At 39.4% G+C, this 16959-nt stretch overlaps 1 long non-coding RNA gene across 1 annotated transcript in view; it reads left to right on the top strand.

The window, feature by feature from the left end:
• The window catches only part of LOC112406360 (uncharacterized), a 223409-nt gene that overhangs the window by 100677 nt on the left and 105773 nt on the right, over nucleotides 1-16959 (top strand). Inside the window, exons 3-4 of the long non-coding RNA XR_003004542.1 lie at nucleotides 7314-7493; nucleotides 8030-8165. This is a non-coding gene — a long non-coding RNA (uncharacterized LOC112406360). The remainder of the gene's footprint in view (nucleotides 1-7313; nucleotides 7494-8029; nucleotides 8166-16959) is intronic.

A 16959-nucleotide genomic window follows, 5' to 3' on the forward strand; every position in this document is an offset into this window, starting at 1 on the left:
TATAGACGTTACATTATGAGTATGAAAAATAATCTTTATAGGCTTTGGGGACCAAACAGTACATGAGGAGCAGTGTTATCACTCTAGCAGATATCATAAACCTCTTTTTTTAATGTGTGGAAGCAGAGATGCATATTGGGGGCCTGAGCATCAAATCCAATTTGCAGACCTGTTTGGTTGGGCCTTAATACTATCCTTTAACAAGTTTTTGATCAGTGCTAACATTTGAAATTTAGGAGTTCCCATATAAATCCTGCTTTTCAGCTTCTCTTGAAAGATTGGATATCTGGCATGTGGGGTATATAGCTGTAGATGAAAATGGTTGCTGGATCTACATAGTAGGTCCATCAGATGAGGCAAGTGGTAGGTAGATCGACAAGCCTCGCCTTCCTTCCTGTGGGGTCTGCCTGCCTAGGTCAGCATTTGAGTTTACAGCCACTGGAGCAAATTAGTTCAATTAGCAAGGAGCTATTGAGCATCGTCTACCCGTGTGCAGATTCTGTTATGGTATTTTCCAGTCAAAAACTTTCCATAGTTCTCTGCTGCCAATAGAGGAAAGTCCAAACTCTTCAGCTTGGAATGAATTCTCCTGACCTTTGGTATCATTCAATAATTCTGGGTTCCTGTCTCACATACAGGAGAATCCCGTCTTCTCACTTCACTGGTTTGATATTCCTCATTCGTTCCTTGCACCCTCTTCTCTGAGTTTTGGTGCTGCTGACCGTCCTTGTCCCACCTTCTTCCACGTATTTGGCTGTGGAAGTCCTCCCCCTCTGCAGGGTCCAGGTCAATCCTGGTTCATCTAAGACAGTGATGCTCAAATTCTCTGTGAGGAAAGGCCAGTTTCCTTCTCTTTCTCTTTCTTCCTTCTTTTCCTTTCTTTTTAAAATTTCCAATCTGCTTACAGACATACAAAGCATAAGTCATAATTTTTTTGTTAGGCTCAGCAGACATAACTTCACTTTGTTAATGGCTATAAACAATTCTAAACGCTTATTCTCAATTTCTGAATTTATTTCATATGTAACCAGCACCTGTCCTTGGACCACACTTTGAATAGCTTTAATCAGATGCTCTCAGGTGAACTAATCTCCTTGTTATCTGCATCACAAAGAACTGTGTCTACACCTCCACCTCAGCAGACAGTATTAGAGCTTTTTTACTGTCTCTGCCCATTGCATTTTAAACTGCAGGAGGACAAGAGCTCTGTTGAACCTGTTCCACTCATTTTGGTCCCTTTGGGCCTATTTGTAAGGGAAAGGTCTCAGTAAATGGTGAATTTTCAGCACTGTTGCCAGGAGGTGGGGTGAGAGGATTCAAATTATTTAGCTTTCAAGTAGCTTATGATAATATGAAGAGAGAACTAATCTGCATAGAGCCATGGTGAATAATACACAATGAATAAGTGCTGAAGTTTGTGATACATCTTACGCAAATGGTATAGATAAATAGAAAATAGAGTGCTCAGCGGAAGCTGGACCGGTCTTAGAAGATGTTAAGCTAGGAAAATGAACCCACTCTTTCAGTCACACAAACCACTTCATTATATATTTTTGAGGATGTTGGCTAGGGGAATGGTAGACTAGTCACTAGGGTAGAAAGTTAGAAATGTGTGTGTTTATTTTCTCCTTCCTTCCCCACTGAGCTACTGGAACTGGTGTAGAAAGAGAAGAGCAATATGCAGCTGTCCCTTTTGGGAGACTGAAAGCCTGGGAGGAGTGTGGTTCAGAGGAAGAAATGTATGATAGGCATTTGATAAGCATCAAAAGACCATTAGAAGCTCATTGATGAAAAAGCCACTGCAGATTTCAGTGACAACTTAGATGCTTAGATATATTTGAAGGGGGAGCCAAATGGGCAAATACATACTTTTCATCTATGATTGGCATTAGAACGGAATTACGTAGTGTGAAAGAAAATAATATTAATTTCTTCACTTTGCTTTGTAAAACTATGTACTATGTAAATAAGTTATTTGCATTATTTTCAATGCGTAAAGCTATGTTTTAGACTCGATGAATGTTTATTTTTAACTTATGAAGTGTGATTGTAAATCATTTTATGAAAGAGGCTAACACACCCTGGAATGTATTAATTCTGGTATATCTATTAAACAGGGTATATGTTTTATCCAATGGTCCAATATTGATGACTTACTATATGACAATTACTTGGGCCCATAATGATAGTGTAACTGAAAATGTACTTTATGATACCATGCTTCACATGCTGTTCTTAAATGTTACAAATTCATTTCACCTTCATGAATACTATCTGTTATAATCCCATTTTACAGATGAGGGAACTAAGGCACAGGCTATTGGTATCTTAGACTTGGTTGTAGCAATGAAGTTATAGGTTTAACAAAGTTGTGTGAAAGTACAGAAGGGAATCTAGAACTTCACTGAAGAAGCAATATCTGAATTGGGTTGTGAAAGGTGAGTAGGAGTTTTCCAGACAGAGGAGGTAGGTAGGAAAGTACATTGAAATGATGGTGCCATCGCTAAAAGCTTTTCTGGAGAATTTTTTAATACATGTATATTAGAAAATTGCCTTCAAAATATATGGCATATCTTTTAATAGTCTCAGTTGTGGCAAATCTTTGAATTTTAAGGTATATCTGAACATTGGAAAATATGAAAAATCATTCAGATTCAAGTTTGGTAAATGAAACCAGTCATTTTGTCAATATTGGCAAATGACTTAAAAAATACTACTAGTGTTTGTGTGTGTGTGATTTGTATATAAATAGACTCTAAGGCTAATTCCAAAGAAGTTTAAAGAATATTTTGAGCCTACTTTACAATTAGAATCGTAAATAGTACGAATATGAATCTACATATGCAAATGACCTTTCTTTTTTTTCTTTTTTTTTTTTTTTGCGGTATGCGGGCCTCTCACTGTCGTGGCCTCTCCCACTGTGGAGCGCAGGCTCAGCGGCCATGGCTCACGGGCCCAGCCGCTCCACGGCACGTGGGATCTTCCCGGCCCGGGGCACGAACCCATGTCCCCTGCATCAGCAGGCAGACTCTCAACCTCTGTGCCACCAGGGAAGCCCAACCTTTCTTTTTTATTTAAATTTTTAAATTAAGTTTTAATTTTCTTCCAGTTTTATTGAGATATAATTGACATACAGCACTGTGTAAGTTTAAGTTGTACATACAGCATAATGTTTTGACTTACATATATCATGAAGTGATTAGCACAATAAGTTTAGCAAGCATCTATCATCTCATATGGAGACAAAAGAAAAACAAGTTTCCCTTGTGATGAGAACTCTTAGGGTTTACTCTCTTTACAGCTTTCATATGTAACATTCATCAGTGCTCATTATACTAATCGTGTTACACATTACATCCTTAGTACTTATTATTCTTACAACTGCAATTTTGAAGCCTTTGAGTGAAATGGGTGAGGGAAATTAAGAGTTACAAAATAAATGAGTCACAGGGATGAAATGTACAGCATGGGAAATACAGTCAGTAACAATGTAATATCATTGTATGATGACAGATGGTAGCTAGACATCACAGTGATCATTTTGTAATGTATAGAAATATCAGATCACTATTTTGCATCAGAAACTAACAGTGTTGTAGGTCAATTATCCTTCAAAGAACAAATAAACTCAGAAAAAGAGATCAGATTTGTGGTTCCCAGAGGTGGGGGCAGGGGAGTTGAGGGAGGGGGAATTGAATGAAGGTGGCCAAACGGTATAGCTTTATTTCTGAAGTGGAATGTGAGTATCAGACATACTTGTCCCTGGTGTCTATTATTTTACTTTGCATTAGAGGTGCTATGTATTCTCATCTAGGATGTGAGATCCCTATAGGTAATCATTTAGTATCCTCAGAAACTGGCACAGTGTCTTTGCAGTAATTTCTTGGTAAATGCTTATTTAAATGAGTTGAATTAAATAAGTGGATTTTGATCTTCCCATAGATGGATACAATGGGATTGGTACAACGGTGGCAAAAAGATGATTCTTCTTTGTAAGCACCCTTCTTAGGCAAAGTGGTAATATGCTTATGAGGCTAAATAATTCAGATTCCTGTTCTCATGCTGGTTTTGATTAGTGGCTACACCACTAGGTTTCATGCATTTAACCTGTCCCTGGTAAAATTAATTTAAGGAGACGTTGCCTTGAGACAATTCAGATAAAAAAATAAATTTCAGCATATAAAGTAAACTGTGATTATACAGAAATGTGAGATTACATCCAGCTTGATTTTAACATGTGGGCAAGAAACGTGTTCTCACGTTACCAGTTTTGGTTTAAGTGTTTGAGTGGATTTAAATATGACCCAGAGTAGAAATGAGCTAATAGAACATTTTAAACAATAAAACACTAAATGAAACACCACGATACTCAACGACCTTTTCTCCTTTGTCCAAATCCCACATACCCTTCAAGACTCAGCGCTCATTCTGTCTCCTTCCTGAAATCTGTCCTCACCTCTTGATTGTAATTAACATGCCCATTCTCTGAATACCCAGAGCACCTTATCTTACCTTCCTAAGGTATGTAACACCATACCTTGTTAACACTCATTTTTATGTGTCTCTTCTCTCCATACCTATCACCATGTATTATGCCCATGAGAGGAGAATCTATGTATCTTCATCTTTGTTTCTTCCTTCACACAGTGTCTGACGCTGGACCTTCTTGATACTGGGTTTACAATACATGATTGCTGAAAACAAGTGAATGATACAGCCATGACAAAGCAATGGAGTAATAAACAACTCCTTCCTAAGTTATGAGAGACAGATTTTTGCTTCATGAACATGCAGTCATGCAGGTCTAGAGATAGAAATGAATGTAGGTTTATTTTTGTTGTGTTTGTTTTTTTCTTAGTCAAGGCATCTAATCTACCATACTTATTCCTTATGCACAGATGGAACCTTATCATGCATACAAGCCTCTGAAGGAAATAATTTTTGTTTAAACTTTGTCTTAGAAACTTCAAGGGAATTCAGAACAGGGTTTCTTTAATGATCTGGCCGTATTGTATTACTGATTGCCAAGCTGAAAAATGTTTGGCAGAACTTTTGGCTTCTGAGGTTTTGGATGCCTTCCAGTTAATCTGCCTCAGGATTTTGAAATACAAATAAATGAGTTCCAGTTCAAACTTTTTTTGAATCTAAGCTGCCAGGCCCTTATTTCCCTCCCATGTGAACATTTTGGTACAGAAATGCCAACCAAGCAGAAGGAAGATAATCAGTCAACATTTTCAGAGGTTATTAATGGCCTCGGTTTAGAAGAACAACATGAGAATGAATGGTTTAAAACTTCATGTTTCGTAATAGTAACTGACTATTGGCTCTTGGCATTTATTTTCCAGGATGTTTTCTCCTATTTGTATTTGGGAGAGGAGGACAAGGGTGTTCTTTGCCGCCTTGATTCTGCCAGAAGAAGGATTCTGAATGTTCCTTTGTTAAACATTACACACTTAGCTTTGTTTTACTTTTCTTATCTGGGAGCCAAGTATTTTTTAAGTCACTCAACATTCTACTGAGGCATGCTAGTCACTGAATGTGATTATAAAGCAAAGTTAACACACATTGAAAACAGGCATGACTGGGAGTTTTTGGTGCCATGTGTACCACCCTGAATGAAGAGGCAGGATAATTTGGGTGAGTGATATAACTCGGGTCATCTCCCTAAACCTCAGCGCCAGTTCCTGGTTGAGTTCTGAGGGAAACACATTTTTTTTTTTTTTTTTAATTAAGGAAAAGATAAACAAAGCATCCACTCCCATCCGCTCTACACATATGACATGCAGAGACACTCCACACACAATGCACATGCTCAGTAGTGCGTGTGGTCTCTGTATGAGTCCTTGGCTACGACACATTATCCATGTCTGGGGCTGCTGGGTTAGCCTAGCAAGCATTCTGAAAAGTAGGGGCAAGTTGGAGAAGGTACAACAGCTTTTAATTTTAAGAAATCCCTCTTACCAAGCCTTCTACTGACTTTTTTCTTTGATTGTTTTTATGCATTTATAATAAAAATACAGGCCCACAATAAAATGTTCCTTGTGTCGTTGAAGGAAGACAATATGAACTTTAAAAATTTCCTCCAAAGTATCAGATTAAGTGAGGTTTTCTTTTTCTTCTCCTTCATTTCGGTTTGGGAAGACCAATACTTCTCAGAGTACAATTCAAAGATGCTAGATAAAAAGAGTCTTTCTCACTTTAATAAAATTTTGAATTATATATATATATTTTTTACTTAAGAAAACTTTTCAGTCCATGTAGGAGGTTTTGATAGGAAAATGCATGTTTTTAATGTTCCATATGATCTTTGTTCTTCTGAGGTGGCATTAAGCCTGTCTCCTCCCCTGAGCTCTCCTCACAGGCTCATGGGAACCAAGCAGCTTAGTCCCTCAGCCATACACCCAAACTGGGCATGGTCTGGTAGGATAGGTAGGCAAATGACCTGGTGCCTAGAAACGGCCCTGTTGTCTCCACTCTGACGGGTTCTGAAGCAGCCACTCAGCTCTGGTTTCACAGCATTCTTTTTGACATCTCAGAATACAGTACGCCCTGAGGACACCCTGTGCTTCAGTATCTTCATCAGCAAAATGATGATAATAACAGTGTCAGCTTCATAGGAGTGTTGTGGGGATAAAATGAGTTAAGTCAAGTGAAGTGCTTAGAACAATGACTGGCACGTAGTAAGCTCTCAGTGAAAGTTAGCTGTAATTGCCTCAGGTAGGAGGAGTTAGACAGAATTAGGTTTGGACCCTGGCTCTGTCTTTTATCAGCTGTGCTGCCCTGAGCTGTTTGCTTAACCTCACTAAAACTGTTTTCCTTTTTAAAACAGAGCTCCTAATACTGCTAGGATTGTGGTAGGATTAATCACATAATGCATATAAAGTTGCTAGCGCATAGTAACCACTTAATTGATACTGGTTTGGCTATCAGTGCTGTCAGATTATTAGTGCTGGACTTTTTCAGAGGCCTCTACTTCCTTACCCCAATGCATGGCTCATACTGGAACATTCTGGCACTTAGCTATACAGGTGGAAAGCTGACAGCTTAGCAAGGGGGTTGTGGGGAAGGCCTTTGGGTCTCCACTCACCTTGAGACAAACATCGTGTCACATTGGTGCTGCCCACCGTGTACATGTGGGGGCCTTGCCTCAGGTAAGGATCTCGGCTTGGACAGGGTGGGATGGAGTACATAGGGCAGGTGCAGATCTGAATTTTTACATGGACATAGAATGTGGGAAAGATCCAGAAGAAAGAAAAGAAATTAGTGAACTGGGAAGTCTGGCTCATGTTTGTTTCTACCTCAACCTCTCTTAGGAGTTTGAAATCGTCTATGAAACTGAAAGCACTTTTCATCACGGACATCATTTGCCATAGGCATTTGCAGCTGCCAGACTAATTTCTCTAGATGTTCTGCGAGGCTCTGGCCAGCACTACTGTTTCTCAGTGTGGGACTTAAAAAGCTGAGAGGATTTGGGGACTACTGGAACTTAAAAGGTAACATCACCACAGAAGATAGCATTTCTAATACTTAATTCTTATGGTTGAATAGACTTTTGATGATCTCATTAGTGTAATAAATTTATAATTTTCTGAGCTTCCCTTTTTTTCCTCTTTCCTCTAAGCAGCTATCTGTTCTTCCTACTTTAGATACCAAGGGACTTACGAGCTACCTCTTTCTCCATTATTAAATTCTGCTGATAGGGAAACGTGTTCCTAGGAATTTATATAAGATGTGAAGGCCTGGAAACAGATCAAAGCATATGCCCCAGCAATGGGAAGTAAACAGTTAAGGGCAAACAAACTTGAAAAAAACTAATCTCTTAAGTTTTTATGACTTCTGAGACAGAAATATGTGTCCAAGTTCGTCCATATCTTTGTTTTCATCTCCTTGGACACATAGCGGCACTACGTCTTCTAGGTAAGTCCATGTAGTAGGGTTCTGGTCAACTGGAATGATGTGTGCTGTTCTAGGAATGACCCATAAAAGCAGTCATGGGTGATCATCTCTCTTTCTCTTTCTTTCTCATCAGCTGGCTTGAAAGAGAGAACCTTAAGGGCCAACGTGAGGGTGGAACCACAAGTTGAAGGTGCCTGGGTTCATGAAAGACTCTGTGGAGCAAAATAACCCCCTCCCCCACCACCAATTAATCCACACAGGGCTGTGATGTGAGTAAAATACAATTTTACTATGTTTAGCTGCTATAATTTGGGACTTGTTATAGAAGTTAGGCTACCTCGAATAATATAGTCCTTTTGACACTATTTAGCTGCTAAGTTTGGCAGAGACATTATTTCCTAAATCACATACTTGTTGAATTTTTTTATTATCATCAGCAACTTTTTTTTTTTTGCAGTACGCGGGCCTCTCACTGTTGTGGCCTCCCCCATTGTGGAGCACAGGCTCCAGACGCGCAGGCTCACCAGCCATGGCTCACGGGCCCAGCCGCTCCGCAGCATGTGGGGTCCTCCCGGACTGGGGCACGAACCCGTGTCCCCTGCATTGGCAGGCGAACTCTCAACCACTGCACCACCAGGGAATCCCCCATCAGCAACTTTTAAAGTAAGGAAACTGGGCTTCCCTGGTGGAACAGTCATTAAGAATCCGCCTGCCAATGCAGGGGACATGGGTTCAAGCCCTGGTCCAGGAAGATCCCACATGCCGTGGAGGAACTAAGCCCCTGTGCCACAACTACTGAGCCTGCGCTCTAGAGCCTGCAAGCCACAACTCCTGAGCCTGTGCACCTAGAGCCCATGCTCTGCAACAAGAGAAGCCACCGCAGTGAGAAGCCCACACACCACAATTAAGAGCAGCCCCCACTTGATGCAACTAGAGAAAGCTTGCACACAGCAACGAAGACCCAACACAGACAAAAATAAATTTATAAAAAATAAAATAAACTGAGAAGCTACATCAAGATACAAGTTTTTTTGACAGTCAGTTCCTTTCTCTATAAACAGTATGATCAAGGCATTCATTACCTCATTTATTCTGTACACTGACTCTGTGAAGATCTTGAGAGATAAGGAAACTGAGGTTCAAAGAGGTTAACTATTACAACATGGACAAGATCACACAGCTACTGTTTGCTTTGGATCCAGGATTAAAACTCACTTTTTTTTTTTAACCACAAAGTTCTTGTTATTTTCACTGTAAAGTGCTCCTTTTAAGAAAACAGCAGTCAAGAAAGGGAGTGTACACAGAGTAAGTATATAAGACTTTCTGGAGAGGTAGCAAAACCTAGAGAAAAATATAACTGTGTACCAGGTCATACTTCAGAAACTCTATGACAGATCATAAAACAGGAAGATGGAAAAAAAAGGTAAGAGGATAATCATGAATCCAGACTGCAAGACTGGGTTCCTAGGATCCAAGGTTCAAAATCTATCCAGAAGTTTTTAATGTTTCTATAATCAGTTATTAGCTTTCATTTAAATTGTTTAATAAAAAGTCATTCTTTATCCAGCATGTCTGAGGTTGTGTACTCAAATTCCTTTTTATTTCAAGTTAATGGATCTAAACCCTTAAAGGTGTACATATTACTCAGGGTTTGCCAGAGAAATAGAACCAATAGGAGATTATCTGTCTATCTGTCAAGAGGTATTTATTTTAAGGAATTGGCTCATGTGACTGTGTGGCTGGCAAGTCTGAAATCTTCAGGGCAGACTGGCAGGCTGGAGACCCAGCAAAAAGCTGATGTTGCTGCTTGAGCATAAAGGCAGTCTGGAGGCAGAATTCCCTTTTCCCTGTAGAACCTTGGTCTTTTTCTCTTAAGGCCTTTAACTGATTAGATGAGGCCCACCTACATTATGGAAAGTAATCTGCTTTATTCAAAGTCTGCTGATCTAAATGTTAATCTCATCTTGAAGAAACCTTCACAGAAACATCCAGACTGACATTTGACCAAATATATCTGGGTACTGTGGCCTAGCTAAGGTGATACACAAAATTAACCATCATAGGGTATTAATTACAAACAAAATATCCAAATCTAGTTAAAGCCTAATGAACATGTTCTGGTTATTGGATTGGTGGTACTCTTTCTGAATGGGATGACCCCATTTCTATCTGTCTGTTACAAAGAAAAAGAATGGCTGCATCCTTTAAACCCACAAATATGTGCTTGATTAAGCATTGAAGCAAAACTCTAAACATTAAAGTCAAAGATATTTCAAACATCATCCAGCAGGTGAGCAATAAATATCTTGGGCTGTGGAGGCTTGCCTGTCCTACCTGCACTGAGTATCTCTTCACCAGTAGCTGCTCTGCCTTCCTTCCTGTCCCCAAACACTTCGCAACACCTATTGAACTCAAAGCTGCTGCCACTTGTTTAATATTTCTCCATAGTTTTTGACCTCTCATCTTCATGTAGTTCAGTTGGAACGTACTTCTCTCTTTTTTAATAATCCAGATGAGTCTTATTATGTCGTGTCTCATTCCAGTATTCTTTCATCTGTGAGTCTTTTCTGCTGTTTTTCACTGCTCTAGCAGTCATACCCCTTGTGGAACTTCCATCCTTATGCAACCTACAGATAATTTCTCCCATGGGAAATTGTCACGTGTTGGCATAGTTTTTTGCACTACTGTGAATATGAAAAAATGCACCACAAGCATATTTTAGTGACGTTATAATAAAAAGTTTAATTAACAAAAAACACCATATAGCACATCAATTCATCATGAATTGGCTGTATCGTGTATTGATAGCCAGCCATATCTAAGAAAAACAAAAACAAAACAAACTTCACCCTCATGTCTTTTTGTGTCATTTCGTGGTTCAGGAGTCACAGCCGTCACAGAACGTGCCTGAATGTGTTGATCTGGCACCCCCTTTGGCACCTCTGTATCCGAGTGTCTGCTCCACCCCTTCCTCCCTGTATCATATGCATCAAATACCGGAAGGCATGCAGCAGGCACCCTCTGAGGAACTCTGGTTTTGTTTTTGTTTTTGCTTTTTTAAGATGCCTCCAGCCAGCTGTCTAATGCTTGTGCTAAGATACTCTACAGTTGTCATCTACTGATAATCCTTTATGTATGTCATTGTTGGATACTTACCTGGATTTTTCCAAACATAAGGCAGTCTGTCTTTGCCAATTCAAAAAGTAGGGAAGGGACTGACTTTATTTTGCTGGTGGTCAGACCATCCTTTTCTTTGTTTTATTCTCTGGACAGTGAACTATTTCCTGTTTCCATCTGGAAAATGATGAACATTTTCATTCTAAAATACAATAAATATTATTTCCACAATGAGTTGTAGTTTTTTGAAACTGGGAACTGTGTTTCATATTTGTTGAGTATCTCCACAGAGCAGCATTAGCAACTCACTAAATACTTGGTGGGTGTTAGAAGCTCAATTGCTGTTTGTCCTTAAGATTTTCTGTTAAATTAATAATTGGGCAGCACCTAGGCAAAGTATGTTAAAACAGTGTTTTCTTTCAGAATGTTAAAGCACTCAAATTTGAAGGGCAGGATTTATGTAAAGGAGAAAATATCCATCAGAAAAAAAAGTGTCTAATTTTATCATTTATTGATAGCCAGCCATATCTGAGAAAAACAAAACAAAAAACCTTCACCCTCACGTCTTCTTGTGTCATTTTGTGATTCAGGAGTCACAGTTCCACAGCCGTCACAGGACTTGCCTGAATGTGATTTTGTTTTGTTTTGTTTTTTCTGTTTTTTTGTGAAGGGGAAGTACTGAAGAGTCATTCTAAGAAAATGAATTCCACGTACCTGGTTCACCGTTAGATACTCTTTAAATAAGTCTTTGAATGACAAGTATGTTTCTGGAAACACATGGTTAGCTGGATGATAACTAAAGTGATTGATCACAGGCTCAGTGGTTGTTGGCTTCACAGGGCAGGTTTAGGAGGCCAAGATCAGTGCAAATAACAGAGTAGGGGGAGTACTTTCTAGTTATAACTGTAAAGATGTCAAGAGATGAGTTTGGGCAGAGGAGATATAGTTGTAATGGGGTGGGGCAGGCGTCAGCTGTCAGTGCGGGGCTGTTTAGCAAGTGGCTGTTAGAGGTTCTGCTCCACCAACGGTTGGCATCACAGTGGATCTTCCCTCCCTCCCCTTCCTCTGTATAAAAGACGCCCAGATTCTGACTGGGAGAAGATGGTTCTTTGAGACACTAGTCTGCCATCTTCTCGGTCTGCTGGCTTCCCGAATAAAGTCATTATTCCTTGTCCCAGCAACTCCTCTCCCAGTTTACTGGCCTATCGTTTGGTGAGCAGAATGAGCTTGGACTTGGTATCATCATTATGCCTATTTTTCAGAAAAAGCAACTAATACTCCAAGACTTTTAAACACTTGCCCATAATTTCATAACAGGTGAGTAAGGATGGAGGCTAGATTCAGCTCATCTTTTTCCCAGGGCAGTGTTTGTTCTTCTGTTCTAGACTCAATGGAGAATAACTCCAATGCCTCAATTCTCCTGAGCACATTCCCCATGAACCAGGGTTTTCAATAATCAAGGTGTCTCTGCAGAAGGCCTGGGGCAGTGGGAGAGACGAAAATCACCTCATACAGGGAAAAGAAAAGCCAATGGAAGAGCAGGAAAAACAAAGAGGGAGAAGAAAAAAATACACAGATGAAACGTCTATTTATCTAGAATGGTTGGAAATATTTATTTTGGCAACAGCTACAGTTTATCCAATTCATGGTCAAAAAATTCTTAAAAACATCATGTAACACTAAAATTAAACAGACCATAATTTATTTTATATGATGGTCAAAGTCTTATTTTTTCTTGAGAATTTTTTTAACACCTTTATTGGAGTATAATTGCTTTACAATGGTGTGTTAGTTTCTGCTTTATAACAAAGTGAATCAGCTATACATATACATATATCCCCATATCTCCTCCCTCTTGCACCTCCCTCCCACCCTCCCTACCCCACCCTTCTAGGAGGTCACAAAGCACCGAGCTGATCTCCCTGTGCTATGTGGCTGCTTCCCACTAGCTATCTATTTTATGTTTGGTAGTGTATATATGTCCATGCTATGATCTCACTTCATCCCAGCTTACCCTTCACCCTCCCCGTGTCCTCAAGTCCATTCTCTACATCTGCATGTTTATTCCTGTCCTGCCCCTAGGTACTTCAGAAACTTTTTTTTTAGATTCCATATATATGTGTTAGAACATGGTATTTGTTTTTCGCTTTCTGACTGACTTCACACTGTATGACAGACTCTTGGTCCATCCAACTCATTAAAATAACTCAATTTTGTTTTTTTTTATGGTTGAGTAATTCTTTGCTGGAAGATTTTTAATCACAGTCGCAATTTCAGTGCTTGTGTTTGGTCTGTGTATATTTTCTATTTCTTCCTAGTACAGTCTCAGAAGGTTGTGCTTTTCTAAGAATTTGTCCATTTCTTCCAGGTTGTCCATTTTATTGGCATATAGTTGCTTGTATTAATCTCTCATGACCTTTGTATTTCTGCAGTGTCAGTTGTTACTTCTCCTTTTTCATTTCTAATTCTGTTTATTTGAGTCTTCTCCCTTTTTCTCTTGATGAGTCTGGCTAATGGTTTATCAATTTTGTTTATCTTCTCAAAGAATCAGGTTTTAGTTTTATTGATCTTTGCTATCATTTCCTTCATTTCTTTTTCATTTATTTCTGATCTGATCTTTATGATTTCCTTCCTTCTGCTAACTTTGGGGGTTTTTTATTCCTCTTTCTCTAATTGCTTTAGGTGTAAGGTTTGGTTGTTTATTTGGGATGTTTCTTGTATCTTGAGGTACAATTGTATTGCTATAAACTTCCCTCTTAGAACTGTTTTTGCTGCATCCCATAGGTTTTGGGTTGTTGTGTTTTCATTGTCATATGTTTCTAGGTATTTTTTGATTTTCTCTTTGATTTCTTCAGTGATCTCTTGGTCATTTACAGTGTAGTGCTTAGCCTGCATGTGTTTGTGTTTTTTACAGATTTTTTCCTGTAATTGATATCTAGTCTCATAGCGTTGTGGTCAGAAAAGATACTTGATACGATTTCAATTTTCCTAAATTTACCAAGTCTTGATTTGTGACCCAAGATATGATCTGTCCTCGAGAATGTTCCATGTGCACTTGAGAAGAAAGTGTATTCTGTTGTTTTGGATGGAATGTCCTATAAATATCAATTAAGTCCATCTTGTTTAATGTATCATTTAAAGCTTGTGTTTCCTTATTTATTTTCATTTTGGATGATCTGTCTATTGGTGAAAGTGGGGTGTTAAAGTCCCCTACTATGATTGTGTTACTGTCGATTTCCCTTTTTATGGCTGTTAGCATTTGCCTTATGTAATGAGGTGCTCCTATGTTGGGTGCATAAATATTTTCAATTGTTATATCTTCTTCTTGCCTTGATCCCTTGATCATTATGCAGTGTCCTTGTTTGTCTCTTGTAATAGTCTTTGTTTTAAAGTCTATTTTGTCTGCTATGAGAATTGCTACTCCAGTTTTGATTTTCATTTGCATGGAATATCTTTTTCCATCCCCTCACTTTCAGTCTGTATGTGTCTCTAGGTCTGAAGTGGGTCTCTTGTACACAGCGTATATACAGGTCTTGTTTTTGTATCCATTCATCCAGTCTGCGTCTTTTTGTTGGAGCATTTAATCCATTTACATTTATGGTAGTTATCGATATGTATGTTCCTATTACCATTTTCTTAATTGTTTTGGGTTTGTTATTGTAGGCCTTTTTCTTCTTTTGTGTTTCCTGCCTAGAAAAGTTCCTTTAGCATTTGTTGTAAAGCTGGTTTGGTGGTGCTGAATTCTCTTAGCTTTTGCTCTCTGTAAGGGTTTTAATTTCTTTGTTGAATCTGAATGAGATCCTTGCTAGGTAGAGTAATCTTGGTTGTAGGTTTTTCCCTTTCATCACTTTAAATATGTCCTGCCACCCCTCTGGCTTGCAGAGTTTCTGCTGAAAAGTCAGCTGTTAACCTTATGGGGATTCCCTTGTATGTTATTTTTCCCTTGCTGCTTGTAATATTTTTTCTTTGTATTTAATTTTTGATAGTTTGATTAATTATGTGTCTTGGTGTGTTTCTCCTTGGATTTACCCTGTATGGGACTCTCTGTGCTTCCTGGACTTGATTAACTATTTCCTTCCCATATTAGGGAAGTTTTCAACTATAATCTCTTCAAATATTTTCTCAGACCCTATCCTTTTCTCTTCTTCTTCTGGGACTCCTATAATTCGAATGTTGGTGCATTTAATGTTGTCCCAGAGGTCTCTGAGACTGTCCTCAATTCTTTTTTCTTTATTCTTCTCTGAAGTAGTTATTTCCATTATTTTGTCTCTCAGGTCACTTATCCATTCTTCTGCCTCAGATATTCTGGTATTGATTTCTTCTAGATCAGTTTAAATTTCATTTGTTATGTTGTTCATCATTGTTTGTTTGCTCTTTAGTTCTTCTAGTTCCTTGTTCAACATTTCTTGTATTTTCTCCATCCTATTTCCAAGATTTTGGTTCATCTTTACTATTATTACTGTGAATTCTTTTCCAGGTAGACTGCCTATTTCCTCTTCATTTTTTTGGTCTGGTGTTTTTTTGCCTTGCTCCTTCATCTGCTGTGTGTTTTTCTGTCTTCTCATTTTGCTTAACTTACTGTGTTTGGGGCCTCCTTTTCACAGGCTGCAGGTTCATAGTTCCTGTTGTTTTTGGTGTCTGTCCCCAGTGGCTAAGGTTTGTTCAGTGGGTTGTGTAGGCTTCCTGGTGCACAGGACTAGTGCCTGTGTTCTGGTGGATGAAGCTGGATCTTGTTTCTCTGGTGGGCACGTCCACGTCTGGTGGTGTGTTTTGGGGTGTCTGTGGACTTATTATGATCTTAGGTAGCCTCTCTGCTAATGTGTTGTGTGCATTCCTGTCTTGCTAGTTGTTTGGCATAGGGTGTCCAGCACTGTAGGTTGCTGGTCATTGAGTGGAGCTGAGTCTTAGCATTGAGATGGAGGTCTCTGGGAGCGGTTTCACCGTTTGATATTACATGGAGCTGGGAGGATTCTGGTGGACCAATGTCCTGAACTCGGCTCTCCCACCTCAGAGGCATAGGCCTGACACCTAGCCAGAGCACAAGACCCTGTCAGTCACACAGCTCAGAAGCAAAGGGAGAAAAAAATGAAAGAAAGAAACAATAAAATAAAGTTATTAAAATTAAAAAGTAATAAAGAAAGAAAGAAAGAAAGAAAAGAGCAACCAAACCAAAAAACAAATCTGCTATTGATAACCAGTGCTAAAAAGTATACAAAAAAAAAAAGGACAGAACCGTAGGAAAAATGGTAAAAGCAAAGCTATACAAAGTCACACAAAGAAGCATACACATACACACTCATAGAAAGAGATAAAGGGAAAAAAAAATATATCTATATATAAAAAAGAAAAAAGAAGAGAGCAACCGAATCAATAAACACATCTACAAATGATAATAAACTCTAAATACTAAACTAAGATAAACATTAAACCAGAAACAAATTAGATGCAGAAAGCACACCCGAAGTCTACAGTTGCTCCCAAAGTCCACCACGTCAATTTTTGGGGTGATTTGCTGTCTATTCAGGTATTCCACAGATGCAGGGTACATCGAGTTGACTGTGGAGATTTCATCCGCTGCTCCTGAGGCTGCTGGGAGAAATTTCCCTTTCTCTTCTTTGTTCGCACAGCTCCTGGGGTTCAGCTTTGGTTTTGGCCCCACCTCTGCGTGTAGGTCACCTGTGGACGTCTCTTCCCTGCCCAGACAGGACGGGGTTAAAGTAGCAGCTGTTAAGGGAGCTCTGGCTCACTCAGCCCGGGAGGGGGAGGGGTATGGAATGCGGGGCCAGCCTTTGGTGGCAGAGGCCAGCATGACATTGCACCAGCCTGAGGCACACTGTGTTCTCCTGGGGAAGTTGTCCCTGGTCACAGGACCCTGCAATGGTGGGTTGCACAGGCTCCCGGGAGGGGAGGTGTGGATAGTGACCTGTGTTTGCACACAGGATTCTT

The sequence above is a fragment of the Neophocaena asiaeorientalis genome, unplaced genomic scaffold (assembly GCF_003031525.2).
Source record: "Neophocaena asiaeorientalis asiaeorientalis breed wild unplaced genomic scaffold, Neophocaena_asiaeorientalis_V1.1 scaffold188, whole genome shotgun sequence".
NCBI classification, from domain to species: Eukaryota; Metazoa; Chordata; class Mammalia; order Artiodactyla; family Phocoenidae; genus Neophocaena; species Neophocaena asiaeorientalis.